Source organism: Hippopotamus amphibius, chromosome 9 (genome assembly GCF_030028045.1).
Source record: "Hippopotamus amphibius kiboko isolate mHipAmp2 chromosome 9, mHipAmp2.hap2, whole genome shotgun sequence".
Classification (NCBI taxonomy): domain Eukaryota; kingdom Metazoa; phylum Chordata; class Mammalia; order Artiodactyla; family Hippopotamidae; genus Hippopotamus; species Hippopotamus amphibius.
The window spans coordinates 99,653,078-99,678,743 of NC_080194.1; the positions used below are offsets into that span (position 1 = coordinate 99,653,078).

Sequence of the window (25,666 nt, forward strand, 5' to 3'; positions counted from 1 at the left end):
AGATATTAGTATTCTGCAATTGGCAGATTTCATCCTCTTATTGGTGTTGAAATGACAACAGGAAAGCAGGGGTACTAGCCTAATGCTAAACTCAGTACTCGACTGAAGACGAAAGCTTTGTCATCTGAGCAGCAAAGCGACACGAGGCCACTGCTTTAGCGATGCAGGGAGACAGAAGCAGCTTAGCATCCCGCTGCCCCTCCGCAAACCATGAGCCAGACCACCTTCTGCATTCATCACCTCCAGTGCAGATTTGTGTTACTGACCTTTCATACTTCTCCCTCACTGGTGAGATCTCAGCCAGATACTTCACAGGGAAAAGCTGATATTTCCTCTGAGAAGTAGATGCTGAGATGGAGTTGGTAGTTCAAGAAATTTATTGGGAGTAACACCCGTGAAAGGAAAGGGATGGGGAAGCAGATTGAGCAGGGAGAGCCTCAGGCCACGGTGCAGATCTGACAGTTTCAGCCAACGCAGCGGGGGAGGTCCAGAGCAGAAACTGCCTGTTCCAGCGCCGCTTTAGGCAGAAGCAGCCAGGCCCTCGTGCCCTCACCTCGTGGTCGCTGGAGGAGGACTGCCTGGGGAGAGCGTGGGTCCTGAAATAGCAGAGCCTGTGAGTTTTGAGCTCCTGTAACTGAAGGGAGACCTGAGCTGTACACTCTATGGCTGTTACACTGTCCCTCTCAACTGTGTCCTAAATTCAACGTGGCATAATTCCCCGTGCATGGACTCTGGAGCCGGATAGTGTAGGTTGGATCCCAGTCCCAACACTTGCTCCTGTGTGACCTTAGGGAAAATTTTAAACCTCTCTGTGATTCATACTCCTCATCTTTAAAGTAGAGATAAATCAGTAATAACCTTATAGAATTATTGTAAAGCACTTACACCATATATTACTATTATTAGATTAACAAATCTTCTAATATATTATTAATACATTATGTTAATATACTGAAATGTTTGACACAGCATATACTGCATATGAGTATTTAAATGTAAAGTGCTTGCACAGTATATATTTGCTATTATTTCACTGAATATCATCCGTGAGTCAATCCCCACTGACCTACCCTGCAGGAGGGTTCACATGATCTCTTACTCAGCTTGGTTGTCTGAGTATCATTTACCTTTTATTGAAAGCACATCTGAAGACTTGGGAGACTCAGTGACAGTTCTTGGATCAAGGACTTAGCTCATGTCTTGTGTACAAACTTCATTGTTTCTGGTTTTTATTATTTTTTAAAAGATTATTTTATTTTATTTTTCCTTAAGAAATTAGCTTTGGCCCCATTGGCTAACTGTAATGTGGCAGACTTTCAGCTTTAAATGTCAAGCTTCCACTTGTCTGTTGAGATGGAACAAGGAACATGCTTTCCAAACAGTCACAGCAGTGTGAGGAGACAGGACCACGTTTAGGAACTATGGAGAAAGAACTTCCTTAAAAGACATCCCCTAAATGTTGTTGGGGAGATCATTTTGTTTATTCAGCAAACACTAAATGATGTAGTACTTGAGGTCCCAGTTACTCTAAGTGCTTTAAAGCATCAATTAATTTAATCCTTCCCACTATTCTATGATGTAAGTTCTCGATTTCAGTACCATCAATACCCCCATTTTATAGCATGGCAACTGAGGTTAAAAGACTTGCCCAAGATGGAAGTCTAATGAGAAACAGAGTTGGACTTTGAACACAGGTAGAATTTGTGTCTCCAGGGTTTGTGCTCTAAACTACCAGACGTCCTGTCCCTTGAGTAAGGGCTCATCTTAAAACGCATTCTTTGCTTCTATCAGCTAATTGTGAGGTCTCTTTGGAGCACAAATCTCTGAAAGGAAGGTCCTAATTTATTCAGGGGTGAAGATCCATTTATCTTGCTTTCGAGAGGAGCTCTTAAGTTGTGTGGTTTTGGGTTTATGTTACCCTGGGACTTTTAATTTGGAACTTGACAGAGAAGCCCCCTGAACTCTTTGTGGCTTCTTGGGTTCAGTGTGCCAATCACCTGACAAATCACCTAGGACAAGTTCCCAAGCCTATGCCACATCTGAGGGCAATAAAATTGATCACTACTTGACAAAATTGACTTATCTCTAAGAATGATGGAAGATTTTGTATTTAGAAACTTCACTTTGTCTTAGGTATATTATTACTTTAAATTGTGTGCTCGTAACAACTTTTTTTTTTTTTCTTCTGGCTTTAACTCCTATATTTCTGGTGTGTGCATCTGTGTATGAGTTTCCTGTGTTTCACCTTTCATACATAGGTGGAATAATCCAGCCAATGACAATATAGTAGAATAGCAACATTAGATTTTCATATCAGGCTGTCATGATTTTTTGCAGATTTTCAGAAAGCAAAACCCTATTCTAAAAAGAAGACAAAGAAGGAAGACATAGAACTCCCTACAAAGAAAGAAGACTCATGATTGACCAAATTTCACTCAATACTACTGAACTGGGAGTTAGACAATATGAATTCCAGCTCCAACTCTTCCATGAATTCAGTGTACAACCTAGGGCAAGAAAATAGTTAACTTCTCTGAGCTTGGTCACTAGTGACTTCTATGAGAATTCCAACCTCAATAATCCATAGAATTTTAAAGAAAGGGTAATGACAGAATTCTGGATGGGAAAAAAATAAAGCAGTATTTATTATATTAATTCCTTCCCTACCAACCCGCCTGCCATTGTAAAGCTGTGTATGTGCTATTGTCTAATCGACAAAAGAAAAAATTACCCTGGAGTGCCATTTACAATGGGAAATAAGGTGGATGGTAAATCACTAATAAATTTTATAGAAACAAATGATTGTAGTAATGTTATTTCCAATGGCATTGTTAATTCAGTTCTGGAGATAAGTTAGCAGGTGATGTTGGGGGTGTGGTATATTATACTGATCTAAGCAGGTTTACTTGATAATTTTTTATAATAGAGATCTGCTAGCCACAGTGAGAATCTTTTTTTTTTTTTCTTATTCACTAGGCTTATCTCTCTTCCCATGTCTTTTCTTCTCCAGTAGAAGAAGATTGTTACTAACTACTGCTACCAACAGAGTAGGTCTATGCATAAACCAAGCTTTCTGTTTCTCATTTTAAAAAGAAAGCAAGCCAGGGCAAAAGAAAAAAGAGTGTTATTGTAAATTTTAATTTAACAAACATCATAGCAGAGAACAACTAAAATTTGAGTTCAATGGCATAATATTTAATTAGCTAAATAATTCTTGCAGCCAATCAATATTTCTTGGACAACTGCTATATGCCTAAGCACTATACCAGGTACTGGGGAGACACTGGTGAATGAAAATACATCTTGCAGTCCATGGGAAACTCAGACAAGAAGATAATTTCACCAGGATATAAACTGTGGTTCATTTTATGAAGAAGAGCACAGGCAGCTCTGAGAATGTGTACCTGGTGGGGCTGCCCTGGTCTGGGGCAAGAGGTCAGGGAAGGTTTTCCTGCGGAATTGACTTTTGAGCTTGAAGATTAAACAAAAGTACAGTATATTCTGCTACTCTGACTTATTTCTGTTAATCAAATTGGCTCAGGCTTGATTGGTATATTGGAGAAGAGTGTCAGTATAAAATGAAAGTCACATTCTTTGCTGGTGTAGATTTTTGCCAGCATACTAACTGTAACCAAGCAATGCAGTTGAGGGCAAAATCCACACACAGAGTTGAACACACAGAGTGCCGGAGAATGCAGTACTTTGCACGTTGCCCATTCATCCTATTTATCCCCCAGTTTGGATATATGCTCTGTGTTAGAAGTATTTACTGTGTGATTATTTTGACTTTTCAGCATTTGCCTTTGTCGCTCTATGAATAGGAAATCTCAACCCCTCATCACCTCCTTTCACCATAAAAACTTTACCTTTGGGAAAGATTCCTATATTTATAATAGTATTTCTTTATCAGGAGTGTAATTTTTTTTTAATGGGACCACTGTTTTCTATTGATATTATTGTTTTTCTGTTGCTGAGATTAAAACATTGCATAAATTTTGAGTTGTTTTTCCCAAGTTTAATTTTGCTTTAAGATTTTTAGAAGGCAGTACAGGTATTTTCAAGTAACTTTTAGCAGAAACATGTTTATCTGAAAGCAAACTCACAATTAAAAAGTATATACAACGACTATAAATTCTAATTTTTAAATGAAACTTTTTCAAAGAGCTCAGTGTAGGTATGTTAAATCTCAGCTTTTTAGTTTAGTCAAAATTTAAGAAGCATACAGCTTTTCCTTCACCTTTCTAAATAATTTGGACAAAGAGAAGGTATTTGACTTATTCAAGATGACAAACTCATTTCAGTTGAATACTCCATGATGGCATATTGCCTTTGACTTGCGAGTTATTTTTACTTACCACTCACACATTCTCTCAGACATATACTAGTGATAGGGTTAAGGACAAAGTATTTGAAAAACACATTTTATTAAAGTGTACTCTGCATACAATAGGAGGCATACATTTTAAGTTTATAGTAGGATGAACTTTTTTTTTTCTTCTCTTATTTTTATAGTTGTGGCGCACGGGCTTAGCTGCTCTGCGGCATGTGGGATCCTCCTGGAGCAGGGACCGAACCAGCGTCCCCTGCATTGGCAGGCGGACTCCCAACCACTGTGCCACCTAGGAAGCCCAGTAGGATGAACTTTGACGGATGTAGTCACCATCTCCAAAGGTTCCCTTCTTCTTAGTAAGTCCTCGCCACCCTGGTCCCAAACAACCATCGAGCTACTTTTGATCACTCTACATTAGATCTGTCTTCTCTAGAGTTTCATGTGTCAGTCAAGCAGTTCCTAAGCAATAGCATCTACTGGAGATGCTGGTTTGACTGACTACCCCTCCAGAGATGCGGCCAGGGAGGCGACATGAGCCCGGATGATTCAGTTTTCAGTCACAGCACCGTGGGCAGCATGAGTACTGGGTTCTTGCTGGTTCTCCTCCCCCACCACGACCCATGGGGGTGATGTGGAGGAGGGCCAGGTGAATGCTCATGCACGCAGTGAGTCTGTGTCACAGCCGAATAACACTGAGCCCAGGAACCTCTAATATTATAGAGGGACTGCCAGTAAACCTGTCCATTCTCCTCTATAGAAACAGACATCATTCTTATTCTCCGGTCAGGAAAAAAAATCTGCCTATTGACTTAGAGGAAGAATTTGTAGTCCTAGAATGTTTCAAGGGAGAAGAGACCCTGAGCAACTTGAGGGTAAATATCAAGCAGTCTAACATATGTGTATTTGTAGAAATAATTCCCCCAAATGTCAAGTAATCAGAAGGCCCCTAATTGTTCTAGGACTTGTGTGCCCTCTATTTTTCTAAGGTATCTACTATACTTATTAAAATTGTCTTCTTTGAACTTGAAGAATTCAGTGTCTCTTTTCCAGTAGATGTTCAATGATATTACTCCCATTTGTGATGGCAGAGAATGAGCTAGAGTCTTAATATAAGTCCAAACAGTAGAACTTTTTCTTTTTAACTCTACATATATGGATTGCAAAATCAAATAAATAGAGCCTATAGATGTTAAACATAACATCCAGCTCTGATACATAATTGCAGCTAACCAAGGAGCAGCTGTAATTATATTTTGAAACAAATCTTATTTTATTATGCTACAAAAAATTATTAAAATTAAAAATTAGACCAGCATAGCTTAGAATTAGAAATCTTCCTATGAACATCTACAAATTCAGCCTGAGAGGTCACTGCAAATTCTCCTAGCTCTCTAAAGATAATTTGTTTCTTTTGAATAATGCTTAAAGGAAAATAGCCTTTCAGCTCTGTGAGTGAGCTAATCTTCTGGGGATTTTTTTCCCCCCCAGAAGGACATTCCTCTGAAACTATATCATACAAAACTATAAAAAGAAAGGGAAAAAAACTTAAGTTGATAAACAAATAAGAAATCAAAATTGATTGGTTCATTCAACTATCCCTTATTACATCTGGGAAGAGCTTCTGTGCTATACGTTTTTACCAGCTAGAAATGAGAGGCGAATGTTCCTAATAGAAGTTGAAAGTGCACATACTATTCAGGTGCTCAACAAGCCAAGCACCAGCACATCTTGTTAGACAGTGAAAGTGGCTCCAAGACAAAGGGCCATCCTAGACTAGCAAGGGGACATCTAGAGACAGAAAAGGAGCACATCATCTTTCATACTCCAGTATCCACTGAATATCAGAAATAAAGTTTGTTAGTACATTCATTCAACATACATACTTCATTATTACTTCTAATAATTATATTTCTGTTGTTAATAAATGGTTCATTATATTGCATTACTGGCTATCAATATTATTATTCCTATTTACTGGTTATTATTATTATTCCTAGTATTATTAGGAAAAGAGTCATCTTCCACTCTTAGAATGCATCCAAACTAGGCACTATCTTCGGATTGCTGCCAAGGCTTTCTTTTCCTGTAGTAAGAACAGTAAGAAACATGCAGCATTGTAACTGTGCCAGGGGGACAATCAAACTGAAATAGACTCTAAGTGTAGTAAAACACAAAAGGCACAGTATCTTATCCTTAAGAAGAAAGTAACACTGGATTGAATGTAGACCATGAAATCACTACCCTAGAACCTAAAAGTTTTCACTAACCAAGGGATCTGGACTATCTGTCATCTGGAAAGCAGAGCCCACAAGCATGGTGGGAGGACTGGCCATAAGACAGGCAGTGCTCAGCAGTTTGAAGTATATCTAATTGGTCTTCTTCTACATCAGACATGTGGTGTCTTTGTGGAACCCATGATAAATAGGATTTTTCCAGGAAATATTGCAAATACAATAATTGAAATGACTAAATTTGTTGGCGTAGGAGGGTAAGAACACTATGAAAGAAATAATGTATTCTTAAGATTTCCTTGGCTCAATTTTGTAAGGTTGTACCTTTCTAAGAATTTGTCCGGTCTCCGGCCGTACCACTCTGAACGTGCCGGATCTCATCTGATCTCGGAAGCTAAGCAGGGTTGGGCCCGGTTAGTACTTGGATGGGAGAATTTGTCCGTTTCTTCCAGGTTATCCATTTTATTCACATATAGTTGCTTGTAGTAGTCTCTTATGATCCTTTGTGAACCAGGAAGAAATAGAAAATATGAACAGACCAATCACAAGCACTGAAATTGAAACTGTGATAAAAAATCTTCCAGCAAATAAAAGTCAAGGATGAGATGGCTTCGCAGGTGAATTCAAACATCAGACATGTAGAGAAGAGTGAACACCTATCCTCAAACTCTCCCCCAAAATTGCAGAGGCTTTTATATTTTAACTTTTAAACTATATATATTAGGGTGTGTTATTTGACACATACATTTATGACAGATAATATTCATTGTGAACTTTCAGTTCTTAACAACAGTGACTCTATTATAGCTAATTTCCCCCCCTTGATTTCTACTTTGATGTTTACACTATAACACACTTTTTTTTTGTTCTTTGTTTTTTTCTTAAATTTTGTGAGTCACTTAATTTTAGTATATCTCTTAATGACAATGTATAGTTGGATTTTGTGTTTTGACCGATTGTCTTTCCTTTTAATAGATGAGATTATTTCTTTTACATTTATTTTTATAACATATGTTTATTACTTTTCCTATCTCATTTCATGTTTTCTGCCTTTTCTCTGTTTCCTTTGTTCTCTATCTTGATATAGTGTCTGTGGTTTTTCTTTATTCATTTTCTTAAATATAAATAAGTATATGATTCAGTAATGTTGTGAATTAAAGTCAACATTTAATTTCACTAATGATTTCTTTTAAATCTTTAAGTACAAACTTTCTCAGGTTATTAATATGAAATAGTACCTAATGACTATCATCTATTAAGATGAAAAGTTTATTAGGGGTAACATTTCTTTACATTTCCAGGTTTCTGTTGGTATACTTTGGGAATTTTTCTTAGATAACTCCTGAATTGTTAAAATGTTATTCTTTTTAAATTCATTGTCTTTTCTTTCAAGAATTATATTTGCACTTTGTTTTATAACCTTATTTGCCCAGTGATTTAGGTTTGGTTATGTGTTTTAGTTCATGTATCTGGGCCTTTCATACCACTGCATCTCCATCTGTTACTTCTTTATTTGCATCTCCTCTTGACCACTAGTACATAATCTCAAGTCATTTTTTTTGAGTAGAGTATATAGGTTGTATACTTTCTGAAGATTTGCATATTTGATTTTCCTGTTATCTCTATATGAAAAACACACTTTACTGAGTTACATAACTACCATATTATTTTCGTTACTGACTCAGTGTTATAGCTATTTCCCTTAAAAATTAATAATTCCCTTTTCTTTTGGCATTTAATGTTGCAAAGAAGCTGTCTGACTCCAGTCTGTTTTTTAAAAGAATTTTTCCTCATGGATAACCTGGAGTGTTGGATGCTGTTGGAAAATGTTATCCGCTCAATCATTCAGTAGCTTGAATAGGGTAGGGAGGGAACGGGGTTTACATGTGGGTCAGGAAAGGAGGAAATCTATACGTTTGTCTCAGAAGTTTTGTTTCCACTCTTTGCTGGTTATTGTACTAAAGGCCAGATTTTCTACATTTGGTATTTTGTTCAGCCCGACCTCTAACTCCAAGTACACAGGGTGGGTATAGCTTTCTCCCTCATTAATAGGGATTGCTAGTGAAACTTCTCAAGCTATGCTTTACCCTCTTCCTGCAACCCTGCACTTCTGGGGTGGGAAAACTGAATTGGTTTTTAGTAAGATCTTCTGATCCTATTTATCCTTTATATGTCAGATAATCTTCCTTGTCTGTTGACAGCATGCCTTACTTTCAGTACTGAGGAATTGTTTCCTATATTTTACTTTCATGATTTTGTCTGTGTCTGGGGAGAGATTTGAAAGTAGTTGTTCCACTGTTACCATCCCCAGAATTTAAAAGATTAAGAAGATTTTTTGCATAAATTGCAATTCATCTCCTTCTTAAGAGTCAGAAAGATTTCTTTGCAATTTCTTCTCAGCATGTGGCTTAGCTCATTCATCGACAATTGATTTATATTAGCTTTCTTTAGACTTGCTCCCTCCCCTCCCAATTTGGGAGTACTTGTGGGTTTTTTTGTTTTTGTTTTTGAATAGTAAGTATTTAATTGGTAAGTATATGATTTCAGTGGCAGTAATAAATTCACTTGAACAGGAGACAATAAGCAAGTCAAAGAATAAATGCCTGCTAATTCTCATAAAATCTGTGGCCATTAAGGCCTTCAGGTAGAAATCCAAAGCACTCAGAGGCCAAACCTTAAAGGAGACACATCCTCTTATTAGTCCCATTGAATAGGTCCACAGCACCTGCAGTCTGTAGAATTCTGTAAACTACCACCTTCTAACCAAGCATGATCCACTGGCACGTGACTGTAGATTTTAAAGACACCCGATGGACTATTGCTGAAGATTTTGTCTCCTGCCCAACCGATTACTCTTCTACACATATTTGATTCTGGATCACCTGGGCTTTTTGCAATCCCAATGTCAGCATTTTGGATGTCACAAAATGACAACTAAGATTCTCTGCAAATTTGCAAAAATTTTAATGTCTGAATTTTCAGTTGTAGGCTCCATTGATGGTCCAGAACACATGACAGCACCACCATCAAGTTCAAGGGCACAATGAGCTACAGTCATACTGAAGAGTGTAGCCAACATGATGAAAGGTTTTTCCTAGAAGACCATGAAGCAGAGTTCTATGTAGACTCCACCACTATTGGCCGTAAGTCTATTCTACAATACATTCAATTTTTAGAGTAGTTGCAGGGCTTCTAGAAAGAAACATCTAAAGCATGTCTCAAAACATATCTAGGTGATGTGTGGTTTCAGCATTTCTCTGGCCCTAGAGAAGTCCAGGAGGCTCTCATCCCAGACTCAGGTGGTGCTTTCTCATGAGGCCTGCCCTCCGCAATGCTCTAACCACGACAGCTCTGAAGAGGTGAGCTGTGTGCCTAAGGGAAAGGAGAGGGACTGCAGTGAGCAGGTGTGCTTGCAACCATGCTTCTCCTTGGGCCACCTGGGGTGGTTGATGATGGCAGAGCCATCAATAACGTGCTTGGCCTTATTCTCCTCCACACTCTCAGGATTCCATGCTTCACCTCCTACTCACTTACATACAGTTTGTTTTGTTGATTATCTCTGGCAAAATTTTATCTTCTTGGCGTCTCTGTGCCCTTGAGGGTGCTATTGGGTATGTTTCCCCATCCATCAGGTAATGCATATCCAAAAAGGGAGACAAATTCTAAATATAATTGGGAAGATAAATCTACTGCAAATAATAATATAGTACAAAAGCAAATATAAAAGATTGTTGGATTATCTTTGTTGCTGTACATCATTGCTAGTGTAGATGATGAGTTGGCTGTAACAGTGTTGACCTGTGCATTATTCTATAATTCTTTGCCCCTATTCCTTAAGTAAATTCCTTACTGAAATGATTTTATGTACGGGCAATCACATTTCGGCTACTCTCAACACAGCACCTTGGCTGTCTTTCTGAATGTTATTTTTTAACCATTCCTACCAAATGAGGCTTAGATTTTGAATGTTATTATATTTACATTATTTTAAAGCTTTTTTCTATAAAGTGTATGCATTCTAACTTATTTTGTAAGGAATTAAGTGTGGGATTCTAGTTTAGAATATTTCTATTTCTTTCTGACATTTAGCTGTTACAGAAAACTGGTGAGTGTAGCTTACTGTCTTCAAGTTACATCAGTTATTTAGTGAATTGGATGAGAATACATTAAGCTTATTTTTAGAATGTTCCTTCTTATAAATGTATCATGTACATCATAGAGACTTAGCAGCCCCACTAATGTGGGAAGTCAGATATCATTCCTTTTGTGGGGTCAGGTTTAATTGAAACTTCAAGAGGGAAGTAGGGGACCATTAAAGAAAACTCCAAATGATTCAAGTAGTGGTATTTATAAACCTCTGAGTCAGTAACGAGTCAGCACTGAAGCACAGTGCTAAGGTCACTACTTGGCTGAAGAGACAGTGGTGTGAAATGAAAGCTGAGACCACTTGTAGTTCTTATTTGTGGGTATGTGGCATTATGAGCAGGCTAAACATTTGGCACAAGACTTTTCACTCCAGGTTCATTTGTGTAATTCTTTACAAACTTGGAGAAGCAAATTTAAACTCTCCCTCCCAGTTGCTTTATGAAAAATAATACAGACAGAAAAAAAGGTATCTTGTGTAAGTTTATTTGAAAGTAAAATTCAGAGTCTAATTAGATAAAAAATACTACTAGCATCTCCTGAATACTTTATAACAAATATATTATAGCTGTGCTGCTTGTCTTATAATACCCATTTTACAAATGATGAAACTGAGGCTTGGAGATGTTAAAAGCTTGCTGAAAGTAATATAGCTAATAAAAAATATTCAAACTCACACATTAGAAGGATCATACACCATGATCAGGTGGAGTTTATCCCTGGAATGCAAGGATTCTTCAATATACACAAATCAATCAATGTGATACACCATATTAACAAATTGAAGGATAAAAACCACATGATCATCTCAATAGATGCAGAAAAAGCTTTTGACAAAGTCCAACATCCATTTATGATAAAAACTCTCTAGAAGGTGGGCATAGAGGAAACCTACCACAACATAATGAAGGCCATATATGACAAACCCACAGCAAACATCCTTCTCAATGGTAAAAAACTGAAAGCTTTCCTTCTAAGATCAGGAACAAGACAAGGATGTTCACTCTTGCCACTACTATTCAACATAGTTTTGGAAGTCCTTGCCACAGCAATCAGAGAAGAAAAAGAAATAAAACAAATTGAAATTTTTTTGTGTGTGATTTTACTCATATGTGGACTCTAATAAAACCAAACAAATGAACAAACACAACTAAACAGAAACAGAGTCATAGATACAGAGAACAAACAGGTGTTTGCCAGAGGGGAGGGGGCTTGGGGGAGGAAAGAAAGAGGTGAGGAAGATTTTTTTTTTTAATAGACAATAAATAGCATATATTTAGAGTGTACAATTTGGTGTCCCAATCTCCCAATTCATTCCCCCCCCAGCCCTCCCCGCTTTCCCCACTTGGTGTCCATGTGTTTGTTCTCTACACCTGTGTCTCTATTTCTGCCTTGCATTTCCTCTTTCATAGTTGTTAGCATTTGCCTTATGTATTGAGGTGCTCCTATATTGGGTGCATATATATTTATAATTGTTATCTCCTCTTCTTGGATGGATCCCTTGATCTTTATGTAATGTCCTTTCTTGTCTCTTGTAACATTTTTTATTTTAAAGTCTATTTTATCTGATATGAGTATTGCTACTCCAGCTTTCTTTTGATTTTCATTTTCATGGAATATCTTTCTCCATCCCCTCACTTTCAGTCTGTATGTGTCCCTACATCTGAAGTGGGTCTCTTTGAGACAGCATATATATGGGTCTTGTTTTTGTATCCATTCAGCCAGTCTGTGTCTTCTGGTTGGTACATTTAGTCCATTTACATTCAAGGTTATTATTGATATGTATATTCCTATTACCATTTTCTTAATTGTTTTGTTTTTGTTTTTGTAGGTCCTTTTCTTATGTTTCCTGCTTAGAGAAGTTCCTTTAGCATTTGTTGTAGGGCTGGTTTGGTGGTGCTGAATTCTCTTAGCTGTTGCTTGTCTGGAAAGCTTTTGATTTCTCCATCGAATCTGAATGAGATCTTTGCTCCATAGAGTATTCTTGGTGGTAGGTTCTTCCCTTTCATCACTTGAAATATATTGTGCCACTCCCTTCTGGCTTGCAGAGTTTCTGCTGAGAAATCAGCTGTTAACGTTATGGGAGTCCCCTTGTGTGTTATTTGTTGTTTTTCCCTTGTTACTTTTAATAACATTTCTCTGTCTTTAATTTTTGTCAGCTTGACTAATATATGTCTTGGCGTGTTTCTCCTTGGGTTTATCCTGCCTGGGACTCTCTGCACTTCCTGGACTTGGGTAGCTATTTCCTTTCCCATGTTAGGGAAGTTCTCAACTATAATCTCTTCCAATATTTTCTCAGGTCCTTTCTCTCTCTCGTCTCCTTCTGGGACCCCTATAATGCGAATGTTGGTGCATTTAACATTGTCCCAGAGGTCTCTTAGGCTGTCTTCAGTTCTTTTCATTCTTTTTTCTTTATTCTTTTCTGCATCAGTGACAATCATCATTCTGTCTTCCAGGTCACTTATTCGCCCTTCTGCCTCAGTTAATCTGCTATTGGTTCCTTCTAGTGTATTTTTCATTTCAGTGATTGTGTTGCATATCTCTGTTTGTTTGCTCTTTAATTCTTCTATGTCTTTGGTAAACTTTTCGATCTTTGCATCCAATCTTTTTTCAAAGTCCTGGATCATCTTCACTATCATTATTCTGAATTCTTTTTCTGTAAGCATGCCTATCTCCTCTTAATTTAGTTGTTTTTCTGGGGCTTTTTCCTGTCCCTTCATCTGGTACAAAGTCCTCTGCTTTTTCATTTTCTCTATTTTTCTGTGGCTATGGTTTTCAGTTCCACAAGACAAAATAGTGCTGATACTGCTTGATACTGCTGTCTGCCTTCTTGTGGAGGAAGCTATCTAGGAGCCTCCTGTGTGCTTCCTGATGGGAGGAACTGATGGTGGGTAGGGCTGGGTGGGTGGAACTCAGTAAAGCTTAATCCAATTTGGTGGGCGGAGCTCAGTAAAACTTTAATCTGCTTGTCTGCTAATGGGTGGGGCTGTGTTCACACCTTGTTGGTTGTTTGGCCTGAGGCCACCTAGTGCTGGAGCCCACAGGCTCTTTGGTGGGGCTAATGGTGGACTCTGGAAGGGCTCACACCACTAAGCACTTCCCTAAACCCCTGCTGCCAGTGCCCCTGCCTCCTCAGTGAACCACAGCTGCCCCCCCCACCTCTGCAGGCAACCCTCCAACACCAGCAGGTAGGTCTGGTTCAGTCTCTTATGGGATCACTGCTCCTTCCCCCTGGGTCCTGGAGAGCACATTTTTTTGTGTGCCCTCCAAGAGTGGAGTCTCTGTTTCCACAAGTCCTGTGGAGGTCCTGCAATCAAATTCCACTGGCTTTCAGAGTCTGATTCTCTGGGGATTCCTCCTCCCGTTGCTGGACTCTCAGGTTGGGAAACCTGATGTGGGGCTCAGAATCCTCACTTTAGCAGGTGGACTTCTGCAGTATAACTGTTCTCCAGTTTGTGAGTCACCCACCCAGCATTTATGGGATTTGATTTTAACGTGCTTGCGCCCCTCCTGCCATCTCATTGTGGCTTCTCCTTTGTCTCTGGATGTTGGGTGTCTTTTTTGGTGAGTTCCAGTGTCTTTCTGTCAATGATTGTTCAGTAGTTAGTTGTAATTCTGGTGCTCTTGCAAGAGGGAGTGAGCGCACGTCCTCCTACTCGGCCATCTTAATCCTATCTGTTCAAAACGAATTGAAATTTGAAAAGAAGTAAAACTGTCACTGTTCACAGATGACATGATACTATACATAGAAAATCCCAAAGATGCCACTAGAAAACTACTTGAGCTAATCAATGAATTTGCTAAAGTTGCAGGATACAAAATTAACACCCAGAAATCTCCTGCATTCCTATACACTGACAATGAAAGATCAAAAAGAGAAATTTAGGAAACAATCCCATTCACCACTGCAACAAAAAGAATCAAATATCTAGGAATAAACCTCAGGAGGTAAAAGACCTGTACTCAGAAAACTATAAGACACTAATGAAAGAAATCAAAGACGACACAAACAGATGGAGGGATATACCATTTTCTTGGATTGGAAGAATCAAGATTGTGAAAATGACTATACTACCCAAAGCAATTTACAGATTCAATGCAATCCCTATCAAATTACCAATGGCATTTTTTAGAGAACTAGGACAAAAAAATTCTAAAATTTGTATGGAGACACAAAAGACCCTGAATAGTCAAAGCAATCTTGAGGGGAAAAATGGAGCTGGAGGTATCAGACTCCCTGACTTCAGACTATACTACAAAGCTACAGTGATCAAGACAATATGGTATTGGCACAAAAACAGAAATATAGATCAATGGAACAGGATAGAAAGCCCAGGACAGAAAGACTATGGTTAACTAATCTATGACAAAGGAGGCAAGGATACATAATGGAGAAAAGACAGCCTGTTCAATAAGTGGTGCTGGGAAAACTGGACAGCTACATGTAAAAGAATGAAATTAGAACACTTCCTAACTCCGTACACAAAATAAACTCAAAATGGATTAAAGCCCTAAATGTAAGTCCAGACACTATAAAACTACTAGAGGAAAACATAGGAAGAACACTCTTTGACATAAATCACAGCAAGATCTTTTTTGACCCACCTCCTAGAGTAATGGGAATAAAAACAAAAATAAATAAGCAGGACCTAATGAAACTTAAAAGCTTCTACACAGGAAAGGAAACTACCAGCAAGATAAAAAGGCAATCCTCAGAATGGGAGAAAATATTTGCAAATGAATCAACAGACAAAAGATTAATCTCCAAAATATATAAACAGGTCATGCAGCTCAATATCAAAAAACAAACAACCCAATCAAAAAATGGGCAGAAGATCTAAATAGGAATTTCTCCAAAGAAGACATATGGATGGCCAAGAGGCACATGAAAAGCTGCTCAACATCACTAATTATTAGAGAAATGCAAATCCAAACTACAATGAGATATCACCTCACACCGGTTAGAATGGGCATCATCAGAAACTACAAACAGTAAAAGTTGGAGAAGGTGTGGAGAAAAGGGAACACTCTTGCCCTGTTGGTGGGAATGTAAATTGATACAGCCACTATGGAGAACTCTATGGAGCGTCCTTGAAAAACTGAAAATAGTTACCATATGTCCCAGCAATCCCACTACTGGGCATATACCCAGAGAACACCATAATTCAAAAAGACACATGCATCCCAATGTTCATTGCAGCACTATTCACCATAGCCAAGACATGGAAGCAACCTAAATGTCCATCAACAGATGAATGGATAAAGAAGAAATGGTATATATATACAATGGAATATTACTCAGCTGTAAAAAGGAACAAAATTAGGACATTTGTAGAGACGTGGATGGACCTAGAGACTGTCATACAGAGTGAAGTGAGTCAGAAAGGGAAAAACAAATATCGTATATTAACACTTATATGTGGAATATAGAAAGTTGTAGAAATCAACCAGTTTGCAAGGCAGAAACAGAGACACAGATGTAGAGAACAAACATATGGACACCAAGTGGGGAAAGTGGGGAGGGTTGGGGGGGAATGAATTGGCAGATTGGGATTGCCATATATACATTACTAAAAAGAAAAAAAAATCAAATTGTACACTTTAAATATATGTAGTTTATTGTATGCCAATTGTATCTCAATAAAAGCTCTTAAAAAAAAAAGTTCAAACTTAGATACTTGCTGTCAGTCAGACCAAAGTTCCCTGCACCATGCTGTCTCCTGTGGAGGAGAGAAGCGAAGCACTGTGTCAAATGAGCCAAACTGCCAGATTCAACCTGGGCTGAAAGTAAACTTCCTCAAATTTTAATCACTAAATGATGGAGAGAACATCAGAAATCATTTTGAAATTTTGGAAGGTAAGAGCATGATGTAAATGAAAACAGTACTTCTCTGTCTTTGGTTCAATATTGGTAATATTATAACCTCCAATTTTCATTCTTTTTTCTATTGAATTTTAAAGACAGATTCAGGGCAACTTTGTCATATTTGTGATGATTGCTATGTGTGTATCTGAGAACTTTTCTTTTAGAATGACATTGGCTAATGATGAGTTTCCCCAGTAGAATATGTGGGGGGCCCAAGCGTATGACATCGGTTGGCAATGTGGGGACATCCCCATCAGGCTCTCGACACTTGGCAGTGCAGTGAGTTCTTCCATCCTCTCAGGACTGGACTCTGTACTGTGTAGCTCCCATCCCTCCAGGGGAAATCTGGTTCCTTGAGTGACTGGAGCATTTCCATTGCTGGTCAAGATATATTTGAAGAGTGAGAGGTGACTGCAAAAATATATCCTTTTAGCATCGATAGTCCTTAGAAGTACAGAGGGGGGAGGGGGACTTCCTTGGTGGTTCAGTGATTAAGACTCCGATCTTCCACTGCAAGGGGCACAGGTTTGATTCCTGGTTGGGGAACTAAGATCCCTCATACCCACACAGAAAAAGAAGTTCAGAGAGGAAGCCAGAGAGTACAGAGATCCCGAATTCACAGAGTCATACAGGTTATATCCATCATACATTAAATTATTGGGGGGGGGGGCACCTTCATAGGGTTGTCAATGTTTTATTTTTCAAGTAAGAATATTAAAAAAAGAAAAACCAAACTCTGTCACCTGCTATCATTTCATAAAGGAAAGGCTACTTTAAGTTATAAAGAGGAAGGACATAGTATCAGGATAAAGAGCATTTGTCTAAATGGAATAGATTTAGCTTCACTAAAAACTCACTCTATTGTATTAATCTTGATACAGTCATTTTTGCCTCAGCCTGATGGAAACTAAGTCATAGGTCAGCACTGCCTCAAGGACCATTGCCAGACAGCCCCAGAATGTGGTACATTTGGGAGTCACACATGAGTCCTAGAACTCTGGCTCATTCACCAGACCTGAGGGAAATCTTGGGGAAAAAAGTGCCCTAAATAAAGAAGCCCAGAACAGGGTCTTGTACGTACTGCATGCTCAAAACATGTTTGTTGTTGAAACTGAAGACGGATGACTGTTTGCCAAGTGCCAGAACTGAATCTAGGGAGTGGCTGGCAGAGGACAGAGAGGACTTCTGGTCTCCTTTTAGGACACCCACCCCTCTTACCCCACTGGGGTAAAGTATTAGGGGTGGAGCTGTCATGTGAGCCTCAGATGGTCCTGGTGGAGGCCCAGAGTGGAAGGATGGCCTGAGCTGTGCTGCCCCAGTAATCACAGGACATTCCCTCAGAAGAGCCCTAGGAGCTCTCCATTCAGCTATCTGCCTGGTAGACCCTGAGGCTCCCTGATGGGTTCACTTTGGCCCTAAGGGAGTCAGTGCAGTGCGGTAAGGAGATCAACAGCTTTCAAAACAAGCAGATCTGGTTGGAATCTTTATAAGTAAACTTAGTATCTGCAGGCACCCTTCTTCTAAGATTAACTTTACCTAAGGGTCTCTATCAAAGCATAAACATGGCCAACTACACTAAACACAGGAATAAAAATATAAAAGTGATATAATAAAAGTAATTATTAAAATAACCCACTATAAAGTTAAGGTTTATATATCATTTTTTTACAAAGATTTTAATGGTTTTCTTCATATATTTAGCTTTTTAGACATTTGATGATACAGATTTGTGACTGCTACATCCTTTTCATAAATGGTGCCTTTATGTTTTATAACCTTCCTCTTGCCCCGATTAATGCTTTTAATCTTAAATGCTGCTTTGCTAATTATAATTGTATGCTGCTTTCCCTCCTTTCCTTTTCTAAAAAAAAAAATAAAATGCATTTTCCTGATATCTGTTTACATATTTCTTTCTTCCCAATATCAGAAAAAAAAAAACTTTTTCAGTGTGTTTTGAAAATGATACATATACTTTTTAAAAAAAGTCCAATCTGACAATCTTTGTCTTTGAAAGATGAATCCATTCCATTCACATTTAACTGAAAACAGATATTTTTGATTTTATTTCTGTCATTTTACCTCATGCATATTATTTATATTATGTTGTTTTTCCTTTTGTCTGCTTAGTTTGGTGGGTTGATCAAAGTACTATTAATTGCCTACCTTTCCCTTATTAAAGGTAGAGGTTCTATCACATTCCCCACTCTTCTAGGTATTACTTTTCCATTTTGTTTACTTCTATTGAACCACTTCTTTCTCTGCTATCAATACGAAAACAAGGTACCGATCATATCTCTCCATGGAAGTGTTTTATTTTCTCGCTGTCCTCTTTTACCTTTATAATGCTTTCATTTCCCTACTTGCTTCTTAGGCGAAACCTTAAGAAAACTTCTACTTCCCTTCTCTACTTGCTCCTTCCTCCCTTGCCAAGGATTCATGAGATCATTTAGTACTTTTAGACATTTTTAGGTTTTCCCCTGTAGGATGTTTCTTCTCTTTCTATGATCATTGTTTAGCACGTATATTACAAATTCCCAGGCGTTCTATCATTTTCAACTTAGGTTTAAATATATGTACATCTAAGTGGAAAACTGTGTACACACACACACACACACACACACACACACACACGTGCGCGCGTGGAGAGACAGAGACTCATATGCATGCTATTTCCTCACTTCCTGTACCCTACAGCGGACTGTGTTTTGATTATCTTGTCGTAGAGTCCTTCCAGAAGCATTACCTTATATGGAATGTGTGGATTCCCACATGTTTGCCCACCCCCTCTCTCACCCTGCCCAGGTGGCTTTCTCAGCGAGGAGTCGGATTTGGGCTTGGCATCCTCCTCCGTCAGTGTTCTATGGGGGTAATTCTTCTGTCTTCTGTCTAGTGCCTCAGTTCTATTTGTGTTGGCCCTTTCCTTTGTGTGTAAAACAGTTTTTATATGTGACAGCCCATAAGTTTTCTTTATGCTTGAATTTAGGAATGTGGATATGCCTAGGAAATTAGGGAAGCCTGGATATGCCCAACTGGGTTTTTAAAAAAGTTTTTCTTCATCCATTATGCCCGGAACTCAATGAGCACTTTAAATTTTCAGGCTTGAGTCTTTCTTCAAACAAGGGAAAATTTCTTCTATTTCCTTAATTAATGCATTCTTACATCTGTTCCCTTTCCCGCCCTTGGAACTTTCATTATTCACATGTTGGGTCCCTGCATCTGTCCTCCAAGCCCTTTTAAAAATTTTCTCTTATGATTTCTATCTTTGTGTTTTTACTTTCTGTGTTGAGATATGTTTTGCTTGATCATACAGGCCCAAATTCAATCCCCAACAGAAAATAGCAGCTCCTTCAGTTCACCTATGGAATTTGCAAAGGGGGAAAAAAAAAGAAAAAGAAAGAAAAGAAAAAGAAAGAAAAAAGAAAATACTCTTTGAATTCCAGTCTGTTTTTTTTTTTCCTCTCACTTCATTTATTAGAACTGAATTTCTTTGAGCACCATGGTTATTATTATTTTTTAAATCTCGTTCAAAAATTAAAGCTATCATCTTTCTTCTCCAGCAGTTCTGGCTTATAAGAAGCTGTCAGTTTGGGGCATTCTGCTTCTTTTTCTTTCTCTGGTTGCTGGGTCCTGTAGGTACTATTGTTACTTTCTTTTTCCTGTGCAAGGCTCTACTCACCCCTGGGATATTAGCTGAGCAGCTGAGGAGGCTCTTGAATGATGGCAAAGCCAGGCGGAGGCAGTAATCTGGGCTCCGTCAAACTGGTGATGGACCTCCTGGCAAGCAGTCAGTCCTTGCTCCTGGGAAGTTCAGTGCATACGTCGCTGCTTGGGAGGTTCTTCTGGACAACTCTGCTTCAAGCAGTGACTCAGGGATTCAGGTACCTTCTATCTTGTGGATCTTCAATCATTAGGACGTTTTCATGATCTTTTGTGGGATGTAGCAAATACAATAAATTGTATACTTTTTAGAAAATGGTGCATGCTATTAAATTAGAGCAGGATAAGGAGTGTGTACGGATGTAGTGGGAATATGTATGGGGGCATAATTGTGTTTAAATAGGAATGATCAGAGTGAGCTTTATTAGAAAGGTGACACTTGTGAAAAACATCAAAGAGTGTTGACACCTGAGGATAACTGGAGTGACAGTATCCTAGGAGAGGAAACAGCCAGTACAAAGGCACTAACATGAGAGCAAGTCTGGAGGACCTGGGAGCAGCTGGTGTGGGTGGAGTGCAGTGGGCTGAATACGGAAGAGACTGCTAAGAGATGGGGTTAAGAGGTGATGGAGGTTAAGATGGGTCAGTTAAGAGGTTACTGTAATAATCCAGAAAGAATTGGTGGTGGCCAGCTCTGTGGTGGTGGCACTGAGGGTGGGGGAGGCAGTGTAGTGTAAAGCAGTCAAATTTTAGATCTGGTTTGAAGCTAAAGCCAAAAGGATTTCCTGATCGATTTGAGGGACCGTGTGAAGCAAAGGAAGGGATTAAGGATTTTATTTATTCAAGCAACATTTATGTAGCACTTACTATGTATAGGCATTTGACAAATACTAACTCATTTAATCCTCGTACCACCTTTAAGGGATAGTCCTATCTCATTTTTAAGATTCAGAAACTGAAGCACAGAGAAGTTAAATAAAGTAGTTTGCCCAAGGTCACACAATTCATGTCATATATGGGATTTGACCCCAGGCAAGCTATCTCCAGAGTCTATGATCTTAACCATCCTTATTCTGCCCTTCCTGTGGGGATTCTGACAGTTCCTGAAAATGTTGATTCCAATTAAAACTTAAGGCATTAGGGAAATAATCACAGATTGGGTCTCTGCCTCCACTGGGTTCATGAAAGCCTTGGGTCAAAATTACATTTATCACCTGAGTTCCATAGGTCCCCATTTGGTCTCATAGGCCACGGTGGCATTTTGGGTTCTCAGGAATGAGTGTCAACTCAGAGCCAGTCTTCAGTAACCCCAGAAAAGTTTGGGTATTTCCATTTCTATAGTGTACAATGACCCTGGTAAATTGTCACATTCCCTTTGGGGAAGACTGGAAGGAAGATTTGTGGTATTTGTGGCACTGAGTCCTTCCTCAAAGGGATCCAAGACATTTTAGTAGGACCTCTCTTGGGAAAAGAAAAAAAAAACCCTCTCACTTTGAGGAAATTAGACACAAATTCTGCGATTTGGGGCTTGAACAATTAGAAGGATGGATGCCATTGACTGAGATGGGAAAGATTATAGGTGATCCAAATTCGATGGTGGCAAGGAGATCAAGTGCAGTGTAAGGCATGTTAATTTTGAGATGTTTTTAGACATCCAGATAGAGTTGCTGAGTAGATGGTTGGATAGATAAGACAAGATTTCAGAGGAGAGGTCCAGCATGGCAGCCGTCAACAGAGATGGTATTTTGTGGGAAAACATTCAGAAGTCTTTCTGAAGCCCTGAAAATGTTACAGAAAATTTGGCTAAAAGTAATTACAGTATGTGGGCTGAGCAACTGGGTGCAGGATGTCCTGCTTGAGCAGCGGAGGAGCTAAGGGTGCAGACTTAGGAATGCCAGGTCAGCGCAAGTTAGAATGCTGCTTGCGCATGCACTGAATGTCCTTCTGCTGTTCTTGCAAAAGACCACTGCCCTCAATCATGTGAGGCCCTTTGTGCAAAAAGATATACAAAAAAGAAATTTGGTTACTTCAAAGAAAACATTGATTGTGGGACAGAACTGGGAGTGTGAGAACCTTATACTATCTTGCTTCCTGAATGCCGAGAGCTCAATAAAAGCAACGTGGGATGAATCAGCGGGGCTCTTGATCCTAGAGGTCTTGAGTCCCCCAGTCCCATCTTTCTCTTAGATCTGTGTTTGTGTTTCTTTAAGCTTGCGGCACCCATCATTCGCCCGGAGTCGCGGAGCTGGTCTCGGCAGTATTTAATGCCATGAGGTCTCAAGAGAGAGGGTGGAGAAATATGAGAGGTTCAAGAACCAAGCACTGGGCTTGGAGAAGAGGATAAACCAGTAAGGGAGGCATCCAGTGTGTAGCCATGGACTCCAAGTGAAGAAAGTATTTCCAAGAAATTGAATGTTATCAATTGTATCAGATGTTGCTGACATGCCAGGTGGGATGACTGAGCATTGATCATTGTATTCAGCAACATGGAGATCATTAATGAGCTTGTAAAAGTAGTTTTGGTGAGAGGTGTTGGCAAATGCCTAACAAGAGTGTGGTAACAAACCTGGAGGAATAGTGAATAGTGAATAGTCAAATCTTTCAAGAAGTTTTGCTGGAAAGGAGAACAGAGAAATGGGCAGTTGCTGAAGGGGGAAGTACACTCCAGAGAGGACATTCCTATAAGACAATAAAGAAAAAAACATGTTCATATGTGTTGGAAATGATCCAACCAATAGACAAGGAAAAATTAATGATATAGGACAGAGAAGGGGATTTTCCTGGAGTGGTGCTTTTGAATAGGTCAGAGGCTGTTTAATTACAAATGTGAATCAAAGCATAAGCTCTAAACCACAGAGATTTACTCTAATTCCCCACTCTTTTGCTTCTTTTCTTCCCCTGCTAGGTCTCCACTGTCAAATCTTTGTAAGAGTCATGTGTCCTTACGAACCACTATGGAGAGGAACCTCCACTCTGTCTTATGTTTACATCAGTGCAGACCCGCTTTATACTTGGAACTGCACAGTATGCACTCTGAGAATGCCATTTACCTTGGCTCCAGACAGAAGGAGGTGGGTAGGAGGGGGCAATCACTGAATTTTAAGACCTAGAGAATATTTGGTTCCATTTCTCATAGCACATTGTTCACGTCCTCTGCCTTCATACACATTTGTCTTGCCCCTGAATATGCACATGGTGTTTTACTGGGAGAGACCACAGTTTCTACCTTCCATTTAAAGCACCACTATAGAGCCTTCGGCCAGCTGTCCCCTGATCATCACTGTAGTCATCTGCCTTTTAGTATCCTTGATGTTTATTCATTTTCTATTTTTTCTATCAGATTATCTATTAATCTACTTTAACTAAATACTACATTGTTAACAATTGTTTAATCCTCTTGTTATTCCACTTAGAAATCAAAACCCAGCCAGGCAACTTTTAGCTTATAAAAATTAAAAAGTGGGAACATTTAAACACAAATAATTACAAGGTTTCATTCTCTTTTTCCTTTCATTTTTTTCCAAAGCAAACATTTCTTTGCCAGTATTATCTGTAATATCATGCAAAAGTATATTCCTGGTGGACATAAAGTTGAAATATTTCAGCTGTGGCCTGATGGGTACAATTGTCTGAGGCTTAATGAAAGAGAAAGAATATTAGATTCTGAAAAATCACCTCCCACTTGCTCTTGTCTGCTGTTATTCTGATTATTACATCCTTGTGAATCTGATTCTTAATTTAGTAGCTTCTAAATTCAAACCATGGTGCATTTTGTGCATCCGGCTGAAGTCATGTGGGAGGCAGCACCACTGTGCCCAAAGGGGGATCATTTGAGGGAAGTGAGGACACCACCATATGGGTCCCTTATGCTTGCTGTCTGCTTGCTGAGATGTCAACTTCCTCCTCCAGGTGATGGCCTTGCTGAGGAGGCTTCATGCCTCCTTTACCTCCTTTTCTGCAGTGCCTGGCGCAGTGTCTGCCTAGGCATAGAGACATGCAAGAAATGTATTTATTCAATTTGTCAAATGAATAAATACATTATTTAATGAGTAAACCATATAACCTGGTCATGGATTTATGCCTGAAAGTAGCTTGTAGAAGATAGAAAGATAATATATTAAGTAACATATTAAGTTTTCAGCTTCATGGTGAATGAACTCTATTGATCATCCACTCCAATCACTCTCAGTAAAAGGTCACTTACTCAAATGACATTTTTCTGTATAATTAGTGAAAAGCTTCTAGCAGAGACTGTAATCATTTTCTACTCTCTACCAGGCACTACTTTCTGTGATTGTGGACTGCTGTCCCTCACTTCAAAGCCTTTGTAGACACCCACTCTGCCTGAGATGTCCTTCTTTTACCTGTCCGCGTGACAAACTTCTGGGCAGAGAGGCTGAGAGTATTAGTATAAGAAGCTATTGTTGGAACCAGAGGTTTTGGTTTAACTGGAAGTTTTGTTAGACAGCTTTGATTTCACCATCTCTTGTGTGATTAGGTAAAATTAACTTCCTAGATCTCAGCTATTTCCTTTGTAAAGTGTGGGCGAAGCTGATCTCGATGGATGAGTGTGAGGATTTAGTGAGATATTATATAAACACAGCACATTCATAGGCCCTTAGTAACGATAGCGGCTATCACCGCCACCACACCACCGGCACCACCATCTTCATCATCGTCATTGTCATCCTTCAACCCCCAGTTCATGGATGGTCTCCTCTGTGAAGGCCTCCTAGACTCTGGGCAGCATTTGATATTCCCTTTCATGCATCCCTGTAGCATTTTATACACCCAGCACTCATTGCATTATATTGTCTTTGTTCCTTTACGTGTTGCTTCTCTATGGGGCTGAGCCACTTATTGACAGTAACCTTGTCTTATTAATCATCAGCTCTCTAGTATCTAACATCTAACATTGGACCTGTCGCCTAAGGTTGACTCATTAAATGTGTATTGAGTGACTACAGGAATAAAATAAACTTTTATTTGGGCATAAAGTTGGCATTCACCATATATCTGAAAAAGTAACGTGAAAATGATAGACCCAAATCTGGGAGACTGAATACAAGTATAAGAATAGTAAATATGGAGATTCAGTAGGGTTATAGTGTTTGTAACCTCTATGTGCAATTATAGCAAACATCAATACACAAGATAAACATGCTCATTTACAGCACTTGGAGTATTATTTTATTTTAAATAATTGCAAAAATTGTAGTTTTTTTTTTTTTTTACGTGTTGTTGGATATATCTTAATTTTTTTTTTTTGAGATTGTTTTTTGGTCAATAATGCAATCCCTGATCCAAATAATATCTGTCTGAGAGATTGCAACTGCTTTAAACTTGTTTTATTACAAAGTTTTAAGACACTTTTGTTTTTGAGAAAAATGGAGTCTGCTTGATTTTCATTATGTTTAGAGTCATCATTCAGTAGTTACC

General features: G+C 38.9%; 1 pseudogene; it reads right to left on the minus strand.

Annotated features, from left to right (window-relative positions):
* Positions 1-9,167: 9,167 nt before the first annotated feature.
* On the minus strand, positions 9,168-24,934 carry LOC130860981 (mitochondrial inner membrane protease subunit 1-like; annotated as a pseudogene).
* Between the last annotated feature and the right edge of the window lie 732 nt (positions 24,935-25,666).